The following is a 16,268-nucleotide window of genomic DNA, read 5'->3' on the forward strand; positions in this document are numbered from 1 at the left end:
TTCCAATGCATTCAGAGACTACTTTTCTTGCCCCTGTAGGTCACCATTGTACCTTTAATCTTCTGTACTTGTCCCTTGAGTTTCCAATTGATTTTAAACAACTTGTCTCGCCCCTTTAGACTTCCGTTATATTTTTATACAACTAGGCTTGTACCTGTAGTTTTCCGGTGTATTAAGGCAACTTGCCATTTCCCTGTAGTTTTCCACTGCATTGTTAGACTTATGTGCCCTGTAGTTTTGCACTGCATTGTTAGACTTCTGTGCCCTGTAGTTTTCCACTGCATTGTTAGACTTCTGTGCCCTGTAGTTTTGCACTGCATTGTTAGACTTCTGTGCCCTGTAGTTTTCCACTGCATTGTTAGACTTCTGTGCCCTGTAGTTTTGCAGTGTATTATTCAGACTACTGGACTTATCCCTGTAATTATCGCTGTATCATTAAGACTATATAGGGTGACCCTGTATATTTCCCTTGTCTTAGATAAACGTCTGAAAGTATCACGGGTGTTTTCGATTGCATCTAAGACCACTTGTCTTGCCCTTATATGTTTCAATTGTAATTTGGAACGAATGGACTTGTCCATGTTTTCCATTGTATTTATTGTAAGACTTGCAGGCAAGAGGGTGCAATAAAATATTAATTAAATTGTTCTGCCTGGTAATTTCTAGTAGCAAGCCGGTGCTTGTTTACCATTTTTTGCACACGGCCAAAATAAATTGCATACACTTGTATGATAGACACTAACTAACATATGCAGAAAAACGACTGGAAATGCAGGATCATTTTTGTGATCGTGAAAAAACAAACGGTTTTGCAAATATTCTCACGAGAACGCGTGGTTTTTGTGTGCTTTTTAGTTCACGACATGACCATCAGTTGATTCGGGTACCCGTTTTGAATAAACATATTTGAACAAGGGCGCCTAGAATGCAAGAGCAACGGCGTTTTCAACAAGTTGGTGCAGGAATTCGTTTTGAGTACGTGTTCATGAACTAGAAACTATGCATTTATTGTCCTAGTTCTTGGTTTGCTTTGCAAATATATACTTCATCGTCTCTGCAAATTAAATGTTTGAATAGTATAAGTTGATCTGAATAAGAAATATCATTTGGACCTTTTTTGTTTCATACAGACAGTTCATTACAAACACAATAGCACCAAAGCGTTATGTTTATATAAGAGTTTAGTAAGAAATTGCGACGTCAAAAAGTAGGAGAAAAGGGACCGGAGCGCAGCGACTAGCTGGCTTGCTGGCTGGCTAGCTGGCTGGCACGCTCGCTCACTCACTCACTCCGTTTTTAAAAAAATCACGAAAGAAATCAAAGCAGTCGAATACCGGATCTTGAATAAAAAATACGTCATGTTAACATCGCGCATCGATATTTATTATAACGTGACGTGAGCAGATTGAAGTACGGCCGAATTTCTATAGGTGGAGTACGAACAGAATGTATTTTCGATACATATTGCTTGCAATTTTGACGACGTGTGTATAATTTGAGATTTGCATGTTATGCTCTCCAGTGGTCAATAAAGATTTATCAGTGAAATATATTTAATATTTTACTGTTTCAAACAGTGAAAATAAAAAAATTATAATTTCAATTTTTCGAAATTGAATCCCTCAAATCTCGATTACAAATCATACGTCCGCGCACGCCAAAATCGAATAGTGACTCAGTCACTCTTGAAATATAAGTTTTGGTGCTAAATCGGTAAAATATATAACGATCATGCACTGAAAGAAACAAATAACCTCTTTTTATCTGCTTTTTGAAACAAAGTTCAGGTAGTTATGAAACATATCAATCAAGCGTCTGAAACAAGTTTACAAGTATCTGTGAATTGTGATACATTCTGGAATTTCGAAGTTTTATCAGGGTTTTCATTAAATGTAATTATTAAAATCGTGTTGATGAATAGCTTAAACTAAATGGATATGGTATGTTAATATATTAATAAAACTTACGATACTAATGTTAACTTTATAATGACACTAATAATTTACGTGCCGAAAATTTAGAAATGATTATGAAGAATTAAAACATTTCAAACATTTCTACATCAGGCAGGCAAATGATTTAGCGACTCAAGGTCATCCAACCATCATTAAAGTGAATAGACACCACATAATATCATTGCAAGAAAAAAATAAAAATAGTCAAGAACTTGATATCGTTGTGTACAATGCATTGAATCTGACTTATTGGTGTATACATCGCTAATGACAAAAGAACCTTAAGTTCTTGCGCAATTTTCCGTTACGAAATTTACTGCTCTGTCTACCACGTAAATCCCAGTTTATTCGAGAAAAAAACATCGGTATTTCTATCTGTACTATTCACGTGACTTTTAAATGCTAAATATACACGAGGTACGCTGGGAAACTATTATGCGCTATCATAAAACGGTTTAACTTATTAAAGACAGCGAGAAAACATTCTAATAATCATGTAAAATGATGTATTGTCTGCATCATACTAGCTCTTCTAAGATTGTTTTGCGGAAATACTGTATTTGCCGATTTCGGGACCAACTGGTGTCTAATCCCTTTAATACCCCAAAAAATGTAAATTGGTAAAGTTTCACTGAAATATTACAAAATTTTATGTTTGAATACTTATAAGGTTTTCACTGAGAGCATTTTATATAGACAGTAAGTTATTAAGAAAAAAAATCTTCCCCCTTTAATATATCATTTCATAATAATATCGTCATAATAGTGTTATTCAAATACTCGCTCACTCCGCACATTCTTAATAATTGAGATTTAAATTCATGTCATCTTATTATAACTAAATACAAACCTTGGTAGTTCAATATATTTTGGATTTCAAAGAGTGCGATATTTTGTTTATTTCATGAAACACCATTTTGATAATTTACAGCGCTTTATACATAAAACTTCTATTGTGCTTATAACAAAAATGTCAACATTATATAATTACAACTTTGAGCAGGTGCGAGTAAATGCTTAATTCCTATTGGATAAAACACCCCATGTGACATTGATTTTTTTTTCTCCATGAAACATTCAGCTTATTAATATTCAGAACCGGACTAGTTTCTTTTTACAACCTATGACGTCACATCATAATAGGAAATTGTTTACATTAGTGAGCGCATTAACTATGAGTATTTTCCTTCTTAAAATAGTTGGGGTTAAGAAGCACTTGGCCAATAAACCTTTTCAAAAATATTCTTCTGGTTTTATGTTTTGTAATACATGACAATAAATTGATTGTTGAGAACTGGAAGCTGAAAGTCTGCAGCAAAGAGTAAACATGACGGATGATCTGTCAAATTTCGACCTTTGGTAGTTATGAGTTGTTTGAGACGAAGTTGACTGAGGGAACTACTGCTGTTGCTGCTTCTGCTGCTGCTGCTGCTGAGATTTCTCTAGAAATTGAAGAACTGATGATTTTGTTGATTTGACTGAAGTAAGAAATCAAAATGAAAGAGAAAATAAAAGTTTAGATCTAGCCTCAAGGTCAACAGCTTAATAAGCTAAAAGATTCAGCGAACACTTTATAAATAACCGTTTTGGACGTGCTCATGTGTAGTAAACATCAAACAAATGAATATCTACATTAAAATTATGGAAGCCAGAACAACAGCTAAGGCCACACCAAATTGATATTTCGTTCCGCGGATTTACCGCTCCTCTTTTTTTTGAAAATGTAAAAAAAATATTTTTATTTTTTTTGTGCGCCCGCACCTCCATTTTGATCGCCAAGTAGATTTTTTCAGGTAATAATTTATTTAAAGGCTAAAAATAATCAAGTATATTTTTTCTACGCTAGTTTTCGTGTTTTTGTAAAGGGAAGTTACCGATGCGTAGTGTTTTTATACTGTATATCGATCGGTTTAGCATGGGTTTCAATAAATTTAATCAAAATGGCGGCTTCCGGTATAAACAATGTGGCTCGAAGTTTGGAAATTAAATCTTATTTTTTACAATAAATATGTTTTAAGCATGCTTGAAGTCATTGTTGATCGTCTCATGCACTAAAGGATCATTATTTAAAGCAATCATTATGCAATAAAGCATGTGTATCTAAGACTGGTAGCGATTATATTGCGTAATTAGTGACTCGTTTTGAATGAAAATCGGACAGGTCAACTTAACTGGAACATGAGTCATTGTTTGGTCCAAATTGATGTATCAAGCTCATTTTTGATCAAACTCTGACAAAACAACAGTTATGAACAAATATCTTTTCACAAATAGCGATATAAACACTGGTCTGGATATACCTCAACATAAGTAAGCGGCTAAGTTCATCACCTTATATTTTGTTTTTATTTGCAGCATAATCTGGGATTGTAATATACATGTCAATTGTAACAACTGCCCCGCCCACCCCTCGCCCTTGTTCCAGGGGTATACCGGGGACAGCAGAGGCAATTGGCTGTGTTTTTACCTTTCAGGTGGCCCCGCAGTGCCTAGTGAAAGTGGTTTTGTCTTCATATTGCAGACAGACAGGAGTGGGCCTCACATATAGGTATTCGGGGTTGCGGGGCCATTTGGCAGGGATTTTACCAGCAGTGTGTCCCTGCAGTCGGGTATTTTACCCGGGTTTTGAGAGACTGGAAGTCAAAGTCCCCGCTATTCCGGACTTGGGGGGGGGCATATACAATTGGAATTGGCTGGTGCATAAAAACATCTCAATAACCCAAAAACGTACTCTGAAAAATAACCTTGTTCTTTTTGTTTTAATAAGCACATGTCATTGCATTTCCTGTGATAATAAAAACAAAATTTAGTCTATGTTATATGGAGTCTGATGTTTGATGATGCCTGTGTAAGTGATCATTTTTTACAAATCCCAAATCAATCCTAAGTTATGTCTAAATACAGTTGCATATGATGTTAAACTGATTCAGGTAGATTTATATAAGTCGTTTCAAACTTTTTACTAAAAGCAGGGTTATTTATTATTATGAATGATCGTCATATTAAAGTACGTTTTAATTATATAAGACATTAGATTTATCGATATAATGTTTGTACTAAACAAGGATGAATAAATAGTATGTTTTCCGACATTTTCCCAATGTCCATTAGAGGTTCAGTTCAAGATGGCATTAAAATGGGTTTAAGGGCAATTATTTTGAACAATCTTTCTTATTTATATTGAATATTAGGAAAAATATATGTTTCGCTCTTCGCTCGCTTCGGTTGTTATGAAAACTGACAAACTTTTTTTTTTTCGCTCGCTCGCTTCAATTTTTTTGGGCAAAAATCCGAGGAACTAAACATTAATTTGGTGTGGCCTAATGGAAGAAATGACATGCCAACCATGCATGAAAATAAACAACAGGGCAGTAGGTTTAATGGTAAATATATTATCTTAGGCAAGGAATAATGAAATGTACATTTCAGAGTTTAAACAAGTCACCTTTACGTTCATATCTGACCTGAAAAGTGCTGTAAATCCGTTTGGAAATGGGAAAAGTGAGGAGTCGGCAGCCATTACTGGTCTCATTGTTACTAAGTTTAGCTCCACGTGTCTCCAAGACAACGATGTATGCATACGCGTGGGAAGGCTACATGATACTTAGAATTATCGAGTGATGAATTGCGGTTTTTGGCACTCGGAGCTCCTCGGCCATTTTTTCAAAAACAACCTCGGATGTATGCCGGTACATCTGTTGAAGTAGTCCGTATTTTTTTGAATAAAAGCATTAATTAAATGTAGTGTTTAAGAGTTGTATTCATTGCTCTCAGTTTAAATTGATTGCCAGTGAAGTGTATTATTGCAAACATAATTACGATTCCCAAGAGTTAAGTCATAAATTTTAACTACTAAATAAGATTACTACGCGATCTATTTGCAGCGGACTTAAACGTACCACTTTTTAAGTATGTAAACCGTCCATATACATCCGAGGTTGTTTTTGAAAAAATGGCCGAGGAGTTCCGAATGCGGTTTTTGGATGAAAGCAAAGTGAAAACTATTTTTTATTTGTTATAGTTGTAATTAATAAGTATTGAACCTTAGTTTATAATATAACACCGAAGGTGTTTATGTACAAATTAGGTGTAATTTTTCCGACACTTCATACATCAATGAAACGCAGAAAAATAATGTTCAATTCTTAAATAATGACGTAATTCTATAACGGCGGCGTCAATTACGACTTCGGACTCCACCCATTTTGAACAGCCCCATTGCATACCATACCCCAATAAAATGCAACATGTCGAATTTTAATCCTTAATAATTTACGATATAAAAATAATAATACACGTTCTGGTTGTATGACACAAACAACGTCATGTGATAATAAAAAGAAAATGTTGAGTAACAATAAATACATCGCACAATTTGGGACTTTAATACGAAATTTATTGCAAAATTTGATTACAAATTAATTACGATATGATATAGGCGATTCACTCATTGTTTAACTCGCCAAAAATTCCGATGGGTAAGTGAAACGTAGCTATCTGCCTCTTAATCTAATGTCACTTAAAATAGTTTTGCGTTTATCTCACTGCTTTTACCAACTTAAGACAAGTCCGGAGGGTCAACGCAAACAAGAGCTATCTGTTTCTTAATTTTATTTTACTTCTAGCGTTTTCGCGTTCGCCTCTCGATTAATGCGATGGGAATATGCCCCACACTTAATTCACATGAATGTCAATGTTTGACAGCTGACCTGAGAGGCGAGCGACACCTGGAGCTGCTTAATTATGCTTTATGATTTAATCACTGTATTGACAAGACACAAGTGTTTCTTTGATATAGAGAATTATGGTGTAATAAGTGGGTCACATTTACGTGGTTAAATTTTATTTAAACCTGGGCTGGTATTTAATATTGGTCTGAATTGGATCTAATAATGATGCAGCTAATCGGATTACTTGTAATAAACAACTACACAATAGAGTGAACGAATTCAATGATATATGACCTTAAGAGTAACTTAAATTACATATTGAATACCGCCCCTCGAGCTTTATGATTAAATCACTGTATTGACAGGACACAATTTTTTCTTTGATATTGAGAATAATGCTGTACCAAGTGGGCCACAAATACATGATTAAAAGGAAATTGTTTCTTTTACATATAGAGAATTATGGTGAAACGAGTGGGCCACACATACATGGTAAAAAAGTTGTTTCTTAAATATATAGAGAGAGTAATGGTGTAACATGTGGGCCACAAATCCATAGGTTAAATAAAAGTTGTTTCTTTTGTATAGAGAGTTATGGTGTAACAAGTGGGCAACAAATCCATGGTTAAGTAAAAGTTGTTTTTATATAGAGAGTTATGGTGTACTAAGAGGGCCACAAATTCATGGTTAAGTGGAACTTGTTTCGTTTACATATAGAGAATTATGGTGTAACAAGTGGGCCATACATACATGGTTAAGAGAACTTGTTTCGTTTACATATAGAGAATTATGGTGTAACAAGTGGGCCATACATACATGGTTTAAGTACAAAGTTGTTGTCGATGTTGTTGTTGATTTTATTTGAGAAATATGGTTTAACAGGTGGGCCACAAATACACGGATAATTAAAGGTTGTTACGTTGAAACGAGTGGGCAAAAATCATGGTTCTAGTATAGAGTAGCTATAGAGACTACACTTGGAGCTGCCTAACTATGCTTTGCGATTTAGTTACTGTATTGAAAGAACACAGTGGTTTCTTTGAATTGGAGAATTATGGTGGAACAAGTGGGCCTTAAATACAGGGATACATACAAGTTGTTGATTGTTATATAGAGAGAGATATATGGTATAACAAGTTTGTCAAAACCTCAGTCACTGTGTACAATTTTAAATAAACGTAAGAAATTATCGTTAAGAATACAACTAACATTTTTGGTTAATGAAATTTCGGATAGGCAATCATTAAGTATTAGGCTTAATCATTTAGAATTTAATTTAAGAACGTTTGTGGGTGTGTGAAGGTCCGCCCACTGCCGCTCGTCCGATACATACTCGCTGCGTCATATTTTGCGTTAATAATGTTTCAGTCTATGAGGTTGTATTCTAAGTCAGTAAGATGACCTGCAGTATTATCTTAATGATTGAGAAGGGCTCGTTCGCTAAGCTCACTCCAACCATTCTTTATCGTTAAGCTTTTAATTCATGTCATGTACCTATTGCTTATAAAACATCTTAAGTGTATGATTATGCCTGTCTTGTTTAGGGAAGAAAAGACAACCTTCAGCTTTCTCGCCTATTGAGGATCAAATATGAGCATGATTACCTTTTGACGGTACCAAATTGATGTCCAGCAGATATTTGCTTTCAAATGACTTGAAATACATTTAAACACCGATATTCCGAACACCGTTTATCCGAAATGATCGCTATTTCGAATTTATTTTTCGGTCCCGATTTTATTTCTTCTTTTTTTAATTATGGGTTTGTTAAAAACTGATCATATTCCAGTATGTGCTCAATATAGGTGAATAATAATATGATTAAAACATAAATGAGCATTTTTTTCATCGCGTTCCCTCTATTGCTGCTAAAATTTAAAGAAAAAAGCCCATATAATTTCGCTCGCTAATTAAGTAATCTATATGTGAAATATTTTCTCAATGCATCTTCCATTTGGAATGAGAGGTCTTTTTTTAGTGCTCAAATGCACGTCAGAAAGCAAATTCTGTAAAAGATAAAACAATAAAACCACATTGATGTACGCACATTTTTATGCGGTTCAATTCAGGAAATAAAAACAAAACGGTACATTCTCCTAAAAAGTGATGTGTAATCTTCACAAATTGTTACAGCAAAGAAAATTTATTTTTCATACAGGTTTGTGGTTCTAATAACCAAATTAATTTAAGACCAAGTTCACCAGGCCGATCTTCAGACAGACGCGTTTATTGAGACAAGCATACGGCTATAAAGACAATAAACCACGTTAGACGTAACGTTCATTGTTACGTTATTGACGTGTCGACGAAGCGGAACGTTACCGTCTCAGTTGATCGAAACCATCTATACCGCAATTTAATATTAAGTGATTAATTTGAGCAACGTTCATTTCAAAAACGTTAACATCATTAGTACGCGAGACTTTTGTCAGAAAATAGCTTGCCATATTATAAATAGAAAAAAAACTAAGTGGAATTATTCATTGTAATAAATTAAGTGAAATGAATATCGGTCATATTCATTGCGAATGGATTAAAGGATTTGTTACATAAAAACGTTTACATGCGCAGTTTATTATTGCTGTTGGCAACGTAAGGGAGAAAGATTAGCAAGGGTTTTAATTGTTAAAAAATATGAGACAGATTTCCTGAACGCTTTCATATAATTTTCGACGGAACTTTGTGTGCAATATTGATACTCATTAAGTGACGCCAGGACTGTGATTTTGAATTCAAATAAACTATTATTCGCCAATCTACAAGGTTGGCCATATCTTTGTTTATTTCGGCGTCTATTTGTTTCGTCCTTATATTAATTTGAAACCGAAATCCATTTTAACAATGGCAACCATCAGAAATGTCATCCATGCTGTGCTGTTCTTATATTTCGCTACGTTCAACGTCGACAGCCGTCATGTCAAACTGGTAAGTACTTTGTGTTTTTATTGTAATATGCAAGATATGGAATCAGAGTATCATATTTATAAGTATGTCCAGCATAAAGAGATTATCGTTTGAAATATTTCGAAAAAAGTGCTTTCATTTCAAAGGTGTTCGGCCGTTTGTTCAGAATTTTGTTTAAGTTAACAACGCGATGAGCGACAACGTTGTTCATATTAACGGTGAAATATTTGGTGATGTGCTCATCTATTCAAATACAACAGTTACAACTGAAACTGTTGTCTCGATTCTAGTTAGAAACTCTGCATATCACAAGTATATCTACGAACGAGTGTAACTTCCATGACAGTAAAGACTTAAAAGTTAACAACGGTGACGTTATCAACAGTGTTAACTTTAAAAAAATTCTGAATAATTGTCCCAATATTCCTTCTACATCTGATGAAAATACTGAATTGTAGTTTTCACTATATAAAGCTCATATTAAAGCTGCACGATCACAGATAGTGTTTTCTTAAAAAGCTAGTAATGCTTATAACCTTTAAACATCATTTTCGAACGATAATATGAAAAACTGCAATCTGATATTTTGTAAGCAGTCGATTCTAGACATTGAGGCAAAATTTGGCAAAAGTTGTCCAAAGGGTCAAACTGTGAGAGCGCAGTTTTAACGGTAAATTTCATGACGCCCTGATATTTTTATAAATTTATTTGTTTGAAGGGAATGGACAATACATTGTGTACGTTTATTTATGAAACGATAATTGGTTTAAACAGCTATTAGGACAGGCCTCAAATCTTTTCATCAGCGGCTTACCAATAAGATTATGTTTTAAGCGGTGTAATGCATCCGAAAGTAAAATTCGTTGACACAACAATATCAAGTTTATGTATTTTTTACTAAATTCTTTTTTTCATGCTATTGTATCATCTGATGTTTATTTCCCTTTAAACTCTCAAAACAATAGAGCTGAAAATTGTTTTTATATGTATGTTCATGGTCTGACAGGAACACAATACTGTGGTCAATTTTGAGATCCCACGTGAATGTGCCACTGGACTGGTTTTCAATATTGGTCTGAATCGGATCTAAGAACGATGTAGCTAATCGGATTACTTGTTATTTATAACTTTTAAAAAAGTGTGAATGAAGTCAATGATGTCTGACCATATTGAATACCACGCCTGGTATGGCTCGTAAACAGGACAATTTGGGAGAAAGAGTTTCACCAAATGAATCGAGAAACATTCATTGTGTAACTCGCAACTAAATTCAGTACATTAAGGCCTCTGGCTGAAAATACATACTTTTATATATATCATTAATTACAAAACAGTGGTGTCATTGCTTAATACAAATTGTATACAAATGTTAACATTAATCTGCCATTTTTAACAAGTAAAAATAAAAATATTGCTACCTGTCTATTAAAAGAATGATATAGTTCATTTCTCAATCCAGGGTAGTCGTGCCCCGAAATAAAATGAAATTGTCATGTCATGGTTTATTTCAAGTTTCACAAAACTATTGATCACGAAGTAGTATAAATTGATGACGTATTTTAGTAATTAAGATTATATTCTCTGATGTAGCTAGTGGGAGTTGAATGATTATTTACAAACACTTTCAAAATCTTAATTTCCACATAATTAAAGTGAATGCTCGTATGTCATTCGAATAACATCCTAGAAATGGGTGAGTAATCACGTGACTTAAAGGGGTTTTCACATTGGTCACCACGGGTCACAACCGATGTAAACAAACAAGAAAAGACGTTAATTTCTACAAAAAAAAATTGACAAAAAATATAAGAAAATATGTTTAGCCTATAAAAGACAATGCTATTTTCTGCTACTACACGTGAGAACTATTTTAGAATTTCTTGTATTTTAAAGATGCATTCTTATTCCCACGTAAGATTTACCACAATTAAACTATTTTTTTAATATTTCAAAAAAGATGAATAAATGTCGAACACAATGGTTTTTATGAAGAATACAGAGTTTAATTTGAAAGAAATGTGCATAAAACACGGTATGTCTACCTTATGAGACTATAGTAGATCACAGTAAATCGTTTAGCATTCAAAAATCATTTAATATGTTTGCGTTTTCAGTTATTTAATGCATGGTTACAATCTTGTTTTCAGTAATTAATGTTTTCCATAGTTGCATTTTCTAGTAATAAGTTAAAGGTGTATCACTCAATATTTATGTTTGTTATATTTGTGTTTGTATTGATTTTGAATAAGAGTGTCACTGTAATGACGCAATCCTTGGCCACAATTTCAGCGTTGCATCGTTCTACAAAATTCCGTCAAGTTGTAATTTTGGACATGGAATGGTTGTGAACCGTTATGACCCATGTGAGAGCCCTTAAAGTCACCTTCAATAATGTTCTCTTTGCTAATGTGTACACCGTCGCCAAAAGGCATCATGGTATCCGTGGTCTATTTTAATTAATACAGTCGAACCCTATTGGCACTCACTCGCTTGACTCAAATTTCTCGTTGTCTCGAACTGGATGTTAAGGACAGATTTCTTTATACGGAAGTTAAGCATTTTCGCTTGTGTCGAATTTCTCGTTGTCTCGAACTGGATGTTAAGGACAGATTTCTTTATACGGAAGTTAAGCATTTTCGCTTGGGTCGAATTTTCTGAGACTCGATTTTCACCGGTCCCAACAAGCCAACGGTGTATAATTTTATTATGAACAAATTTTATTTCGGCTTTGAAGATTTGAAATAATTAAATCAATGTTATACGAAAGTATTATATCAATATCCCAGGGATTAGCAATTATATTTCGAGCCTGAAGAATATCGAGCCAAGCGGAAATGCTTACAATGAGTAAAAAAAAATGGTTCCTTACATCAAGTTAAAGCCAACGAAGCATCAAGCCAAGCGCTATCGAGCCAACGTGTTTCGACAATAATAATGATAGCTAAATTTATTAGGTGTCATTTATTGTAAAATATGTATGCATAAACTATTCTGCAAGTAAGCATTTTGGTGATGCATTACAATGCAGAACGCTTTCCATTTTGGTTCAAATGACATTTTTCACAAATGACGGATTCATCGTTCCATCAATTTCGCGCTGAGCCCGAGACCTCATCATCATATATTATTATTCTGTGGCCGTGATGTTACGCCACACATATACTTATTACACTAGGTCAATCATGAAGAATTGTGTGTGTCCCTATATATAATAATAATAACAATAGTAATAATAATAATAATAATACTAATAATAATAATAAAATAATAAAAATAGTTATGATTATAATAATAACAAAAATAATATTAATAATCATAATAAAAATAATAATTATAATGATAATAATAATAAAAATAATAAAAATAATAATAATAATAATGAAAATTATAATAACCAAAAATAATAATAATAATAATCATTATAATGATAATGATAATAATAATAATAATAATAATAATAATAATAATAATAATAATAATAATAATAATAATAATAATAATAATGATAATAATAATAATAATAATAAATGTATATGTTTTACCTAATTACCTACCAAACACATTTGTTGTGGTTTGCGGCAGGGAAACAAACAATATTTTATTATTGGCCCTAGCTTACTCACGTTTACGTTCGATTCAGAACATTTCGGTTGTGTATGTAATGATTGAGATAACCAACTTGTAAAAATAATTCATGAATGATGAATAGTTCGTCATCACATGTTGAGAACTTAAAAAGACCAAAATGAAAAACATAGGGTGACTGTGGTGAAAAAAGTAAATTTTGACCAAACTTCATTGTGTCAAAATGATTAGTTAAAATTTACAGTCGAAATAGGACTGGTCCTCTACAACTAAACAAGTTATTTCAACATTATATTAACAACTCACGTTGGCACGATTTTACACGAGAGTGTGTTCCTGTGTTGTGAGAGAAACCGGCGTACCTGCAGAAAATCCTTATGGAGAAAGCTTTATGACCGCAAACCAAACTCACTTGCGCACCGTCCGGGAATCGTACCCGGGTCGCCTAGGTGAAAAGCGAGTGCGCTGAACACAGCGCTAACCGAACAACAAAAATGTTTGATACTGCAAATATAGCTGGACGAATTCTAGCTATAATTAACAAACACGTAATTCACTTCATACATCTGTACAATGGCCGAATGGGTGATAATAAAAATGACCTATTTTATGTTGGCTATTAATGTTGTAAACGTTTAATTCTAAATTAATGTTATGTTATGTTATGTTATGTTATGTTATGTTATGTTATGTTATTTAAACGACATGAATACATGATCTTCTAAATAAAAAGATTCACAATCATTCATGCCTAAAATTGTAGTTAAAAACTTTTTTTTCAGAATAGTCTTTGCAAAACCATCCACTTTTTTAAAGAAATGAGTAAAATTGCAGACTCATATTGCAAACCAACTGCAGCTCAATTATAGGCAGACAGACAGCCGAAGTGTTTATTTCAAAATTGAACAGAGTACATCGGCAATATACATTATTTACATTAAACATTTTTGGCAATGTTAAAATAATAAAAGCTATCAGTATAAGTCAATTATATTTTAAGTGTATTCGTATGAAAACCTTAAACATGCAATATGTCAACTGCGAAAAAGTGGCGAAAAAACATTAATCATGATGATTAAACAGATTTTAAAATTTCAGTTTTATGATAAAATACGTTCTCCATCAATGTTGTATGACCTAAAATCACACAAGTACTTTCACATTATGAAAATTAATGTTTAACATAACTATGTTATTATTATAGTTTTACCGTGTTTCGATTGAATGCTTACTTGTTTACATATTATTGTTTAAGAAATAGTTAAAGCTACACTTTCACAGATTGAGTGTTTTGAACATTTTTTTTGGTCTTAGAATGTATCAAAATGTTGTGTGTAAATGTCTGGAAATCAGTGATAAAAGACTGCTGACAAAAGAGCAGATCGCAGTTTTTCATATTTACCTTTGAAAAATGATTCTTTGTAACTTACGCTTTAATGAAAATAAAATTTTGGGCAGTTTACCAAACAATTGAAATCTGTTATATTGTGAGTAGCCTTATTTGACTGAGTTAAAGGCGCCGATGCCAAATTGAACTGAATGTAAGACAATACATTAAAAAGTCAAAACTTTAAATTTGCGAGACTGCAGCTTTAAATGTTGTTAGTATGTACTAAAATAAACGGTTGGATGCGACACAATCGCATAACCATGTGTATGTACATTCTAACTATCAACTTTTAGTGGTCCCAAATCTATTGTGTTAACAACCTACTTAATTCGCAACAACTGTTTATATTTATCGATTCACCTGATTCAAATCAATAATTGATGATTGCTGATTTACTGATTTACTGAAATAAATGTATTGAAAAAACTAGAACAATACTGCCTTCTCATTGAATAAAATATAATGTTGACCACTAATCAGCTATAAAAGTAATTAAGAAGAAATTTAACATTTGAAGGCAAGTTTTGCACTATTATTAAAATTTGCTTCAAACATGTAGTGATAGTGATGCCACCTTAATTAACCTGACTGCCCAATAAGTCTTACCACGAACGTAATACTAAACTGATTTTTTAAACTTTCAAATAAAAATCATGTTATCTATTTTCGCGACATTTTTCGCGGTTACATTCTTTTCTCGAATTAATGCAAATTTAAGATTTGACCATTTAACATTCTTATAATATTTTTTTGCAATAGAAATGTTTTTTATCGATTTTTTATATGAAGGCATTTTTACGAAAGAAGTTTTCAAAAAGTAAGATTTTTTTAAAATAATGTTTTTCGCCCTGTATACAGTAGCACAACCCATTCATGTAGCCTTTGTAAGGAAAGGGTTTATTGCAGATTTATTCATTTTTTTGCTAAACGTCCTGTTATAATTTCTGTCAAATGCGAAGCACATACAATTGAACCCCCGTTGGCTCAAACTCCAAGGGACCGGCGAAAATCGAGCCAAGCGGGAATGCTAAACTTCAGTAGAAATAAGTCGGTCCTTTACATCTAGTTCGAGCCAACGAGGCACAACTGTATACGCAAAATACATACTGAAGTAGCTCATGCAGCGTATAGTTCTAAAAATATGTTTTGAACTCAGAGGGTCCGGTGAAAATACCTCGAGCCCAGGAAAATTCGAGCCAATCGGAAATGTTTCCCTTCATTTTAAAGAAATCGATCCTCTGCATTCAGTTCGAGCCAAGCGACTGTACATACACAACGCAACAGTTAGTAACAGCGTTAAGTTCTAAAATATGTACATATTTTGAATAAGATTGATTCTTCTTCTAATGTGAAAAATATAGTTCTTAAAAAAAAAGAGCTGAACCACAGAAACCGCTAAACATACCTAATTAGCTTTCAGTTTTTGTAGAAAATAATTAATTGCAAGTGATTTGTTATAATATAAATAATTAATGATTACAAAAGGTTTTGCACTCATTTAAATGACACAATTTAATCTGAAATTGATTATTTATGGGCAAACTGAATTAATAATCCGGGCTGGTATTCAATATTCAACTTATGTTAATCTTATGGTCATATATCAGTGACTTCATTCACTCTATTAGTCAATTAAAAATAGAGAGTCATCCGATTAGCTATATCGTTCTTAGTTCCAATTAAGGCAAATATTACCAGCCCAGAAGGGTTTACTTTTTCGTGATTTGTTTCTCAACTCAACTCAACTCATGACAACATTGTTTA

The sequence above is a fragment of the Mya arenaria genome, chromosome 16 (assembly GCF_026914265.1).
Source record: "Mya arenaria isolate MELC-2E11 chromosome 16, ASM2691426v1".
Taxonomy (NCBI): Eukaryota; Metazoa; Mollusca; class Bivalvia; order Myida; family Myidae; genus Mya; species Mya arenaria.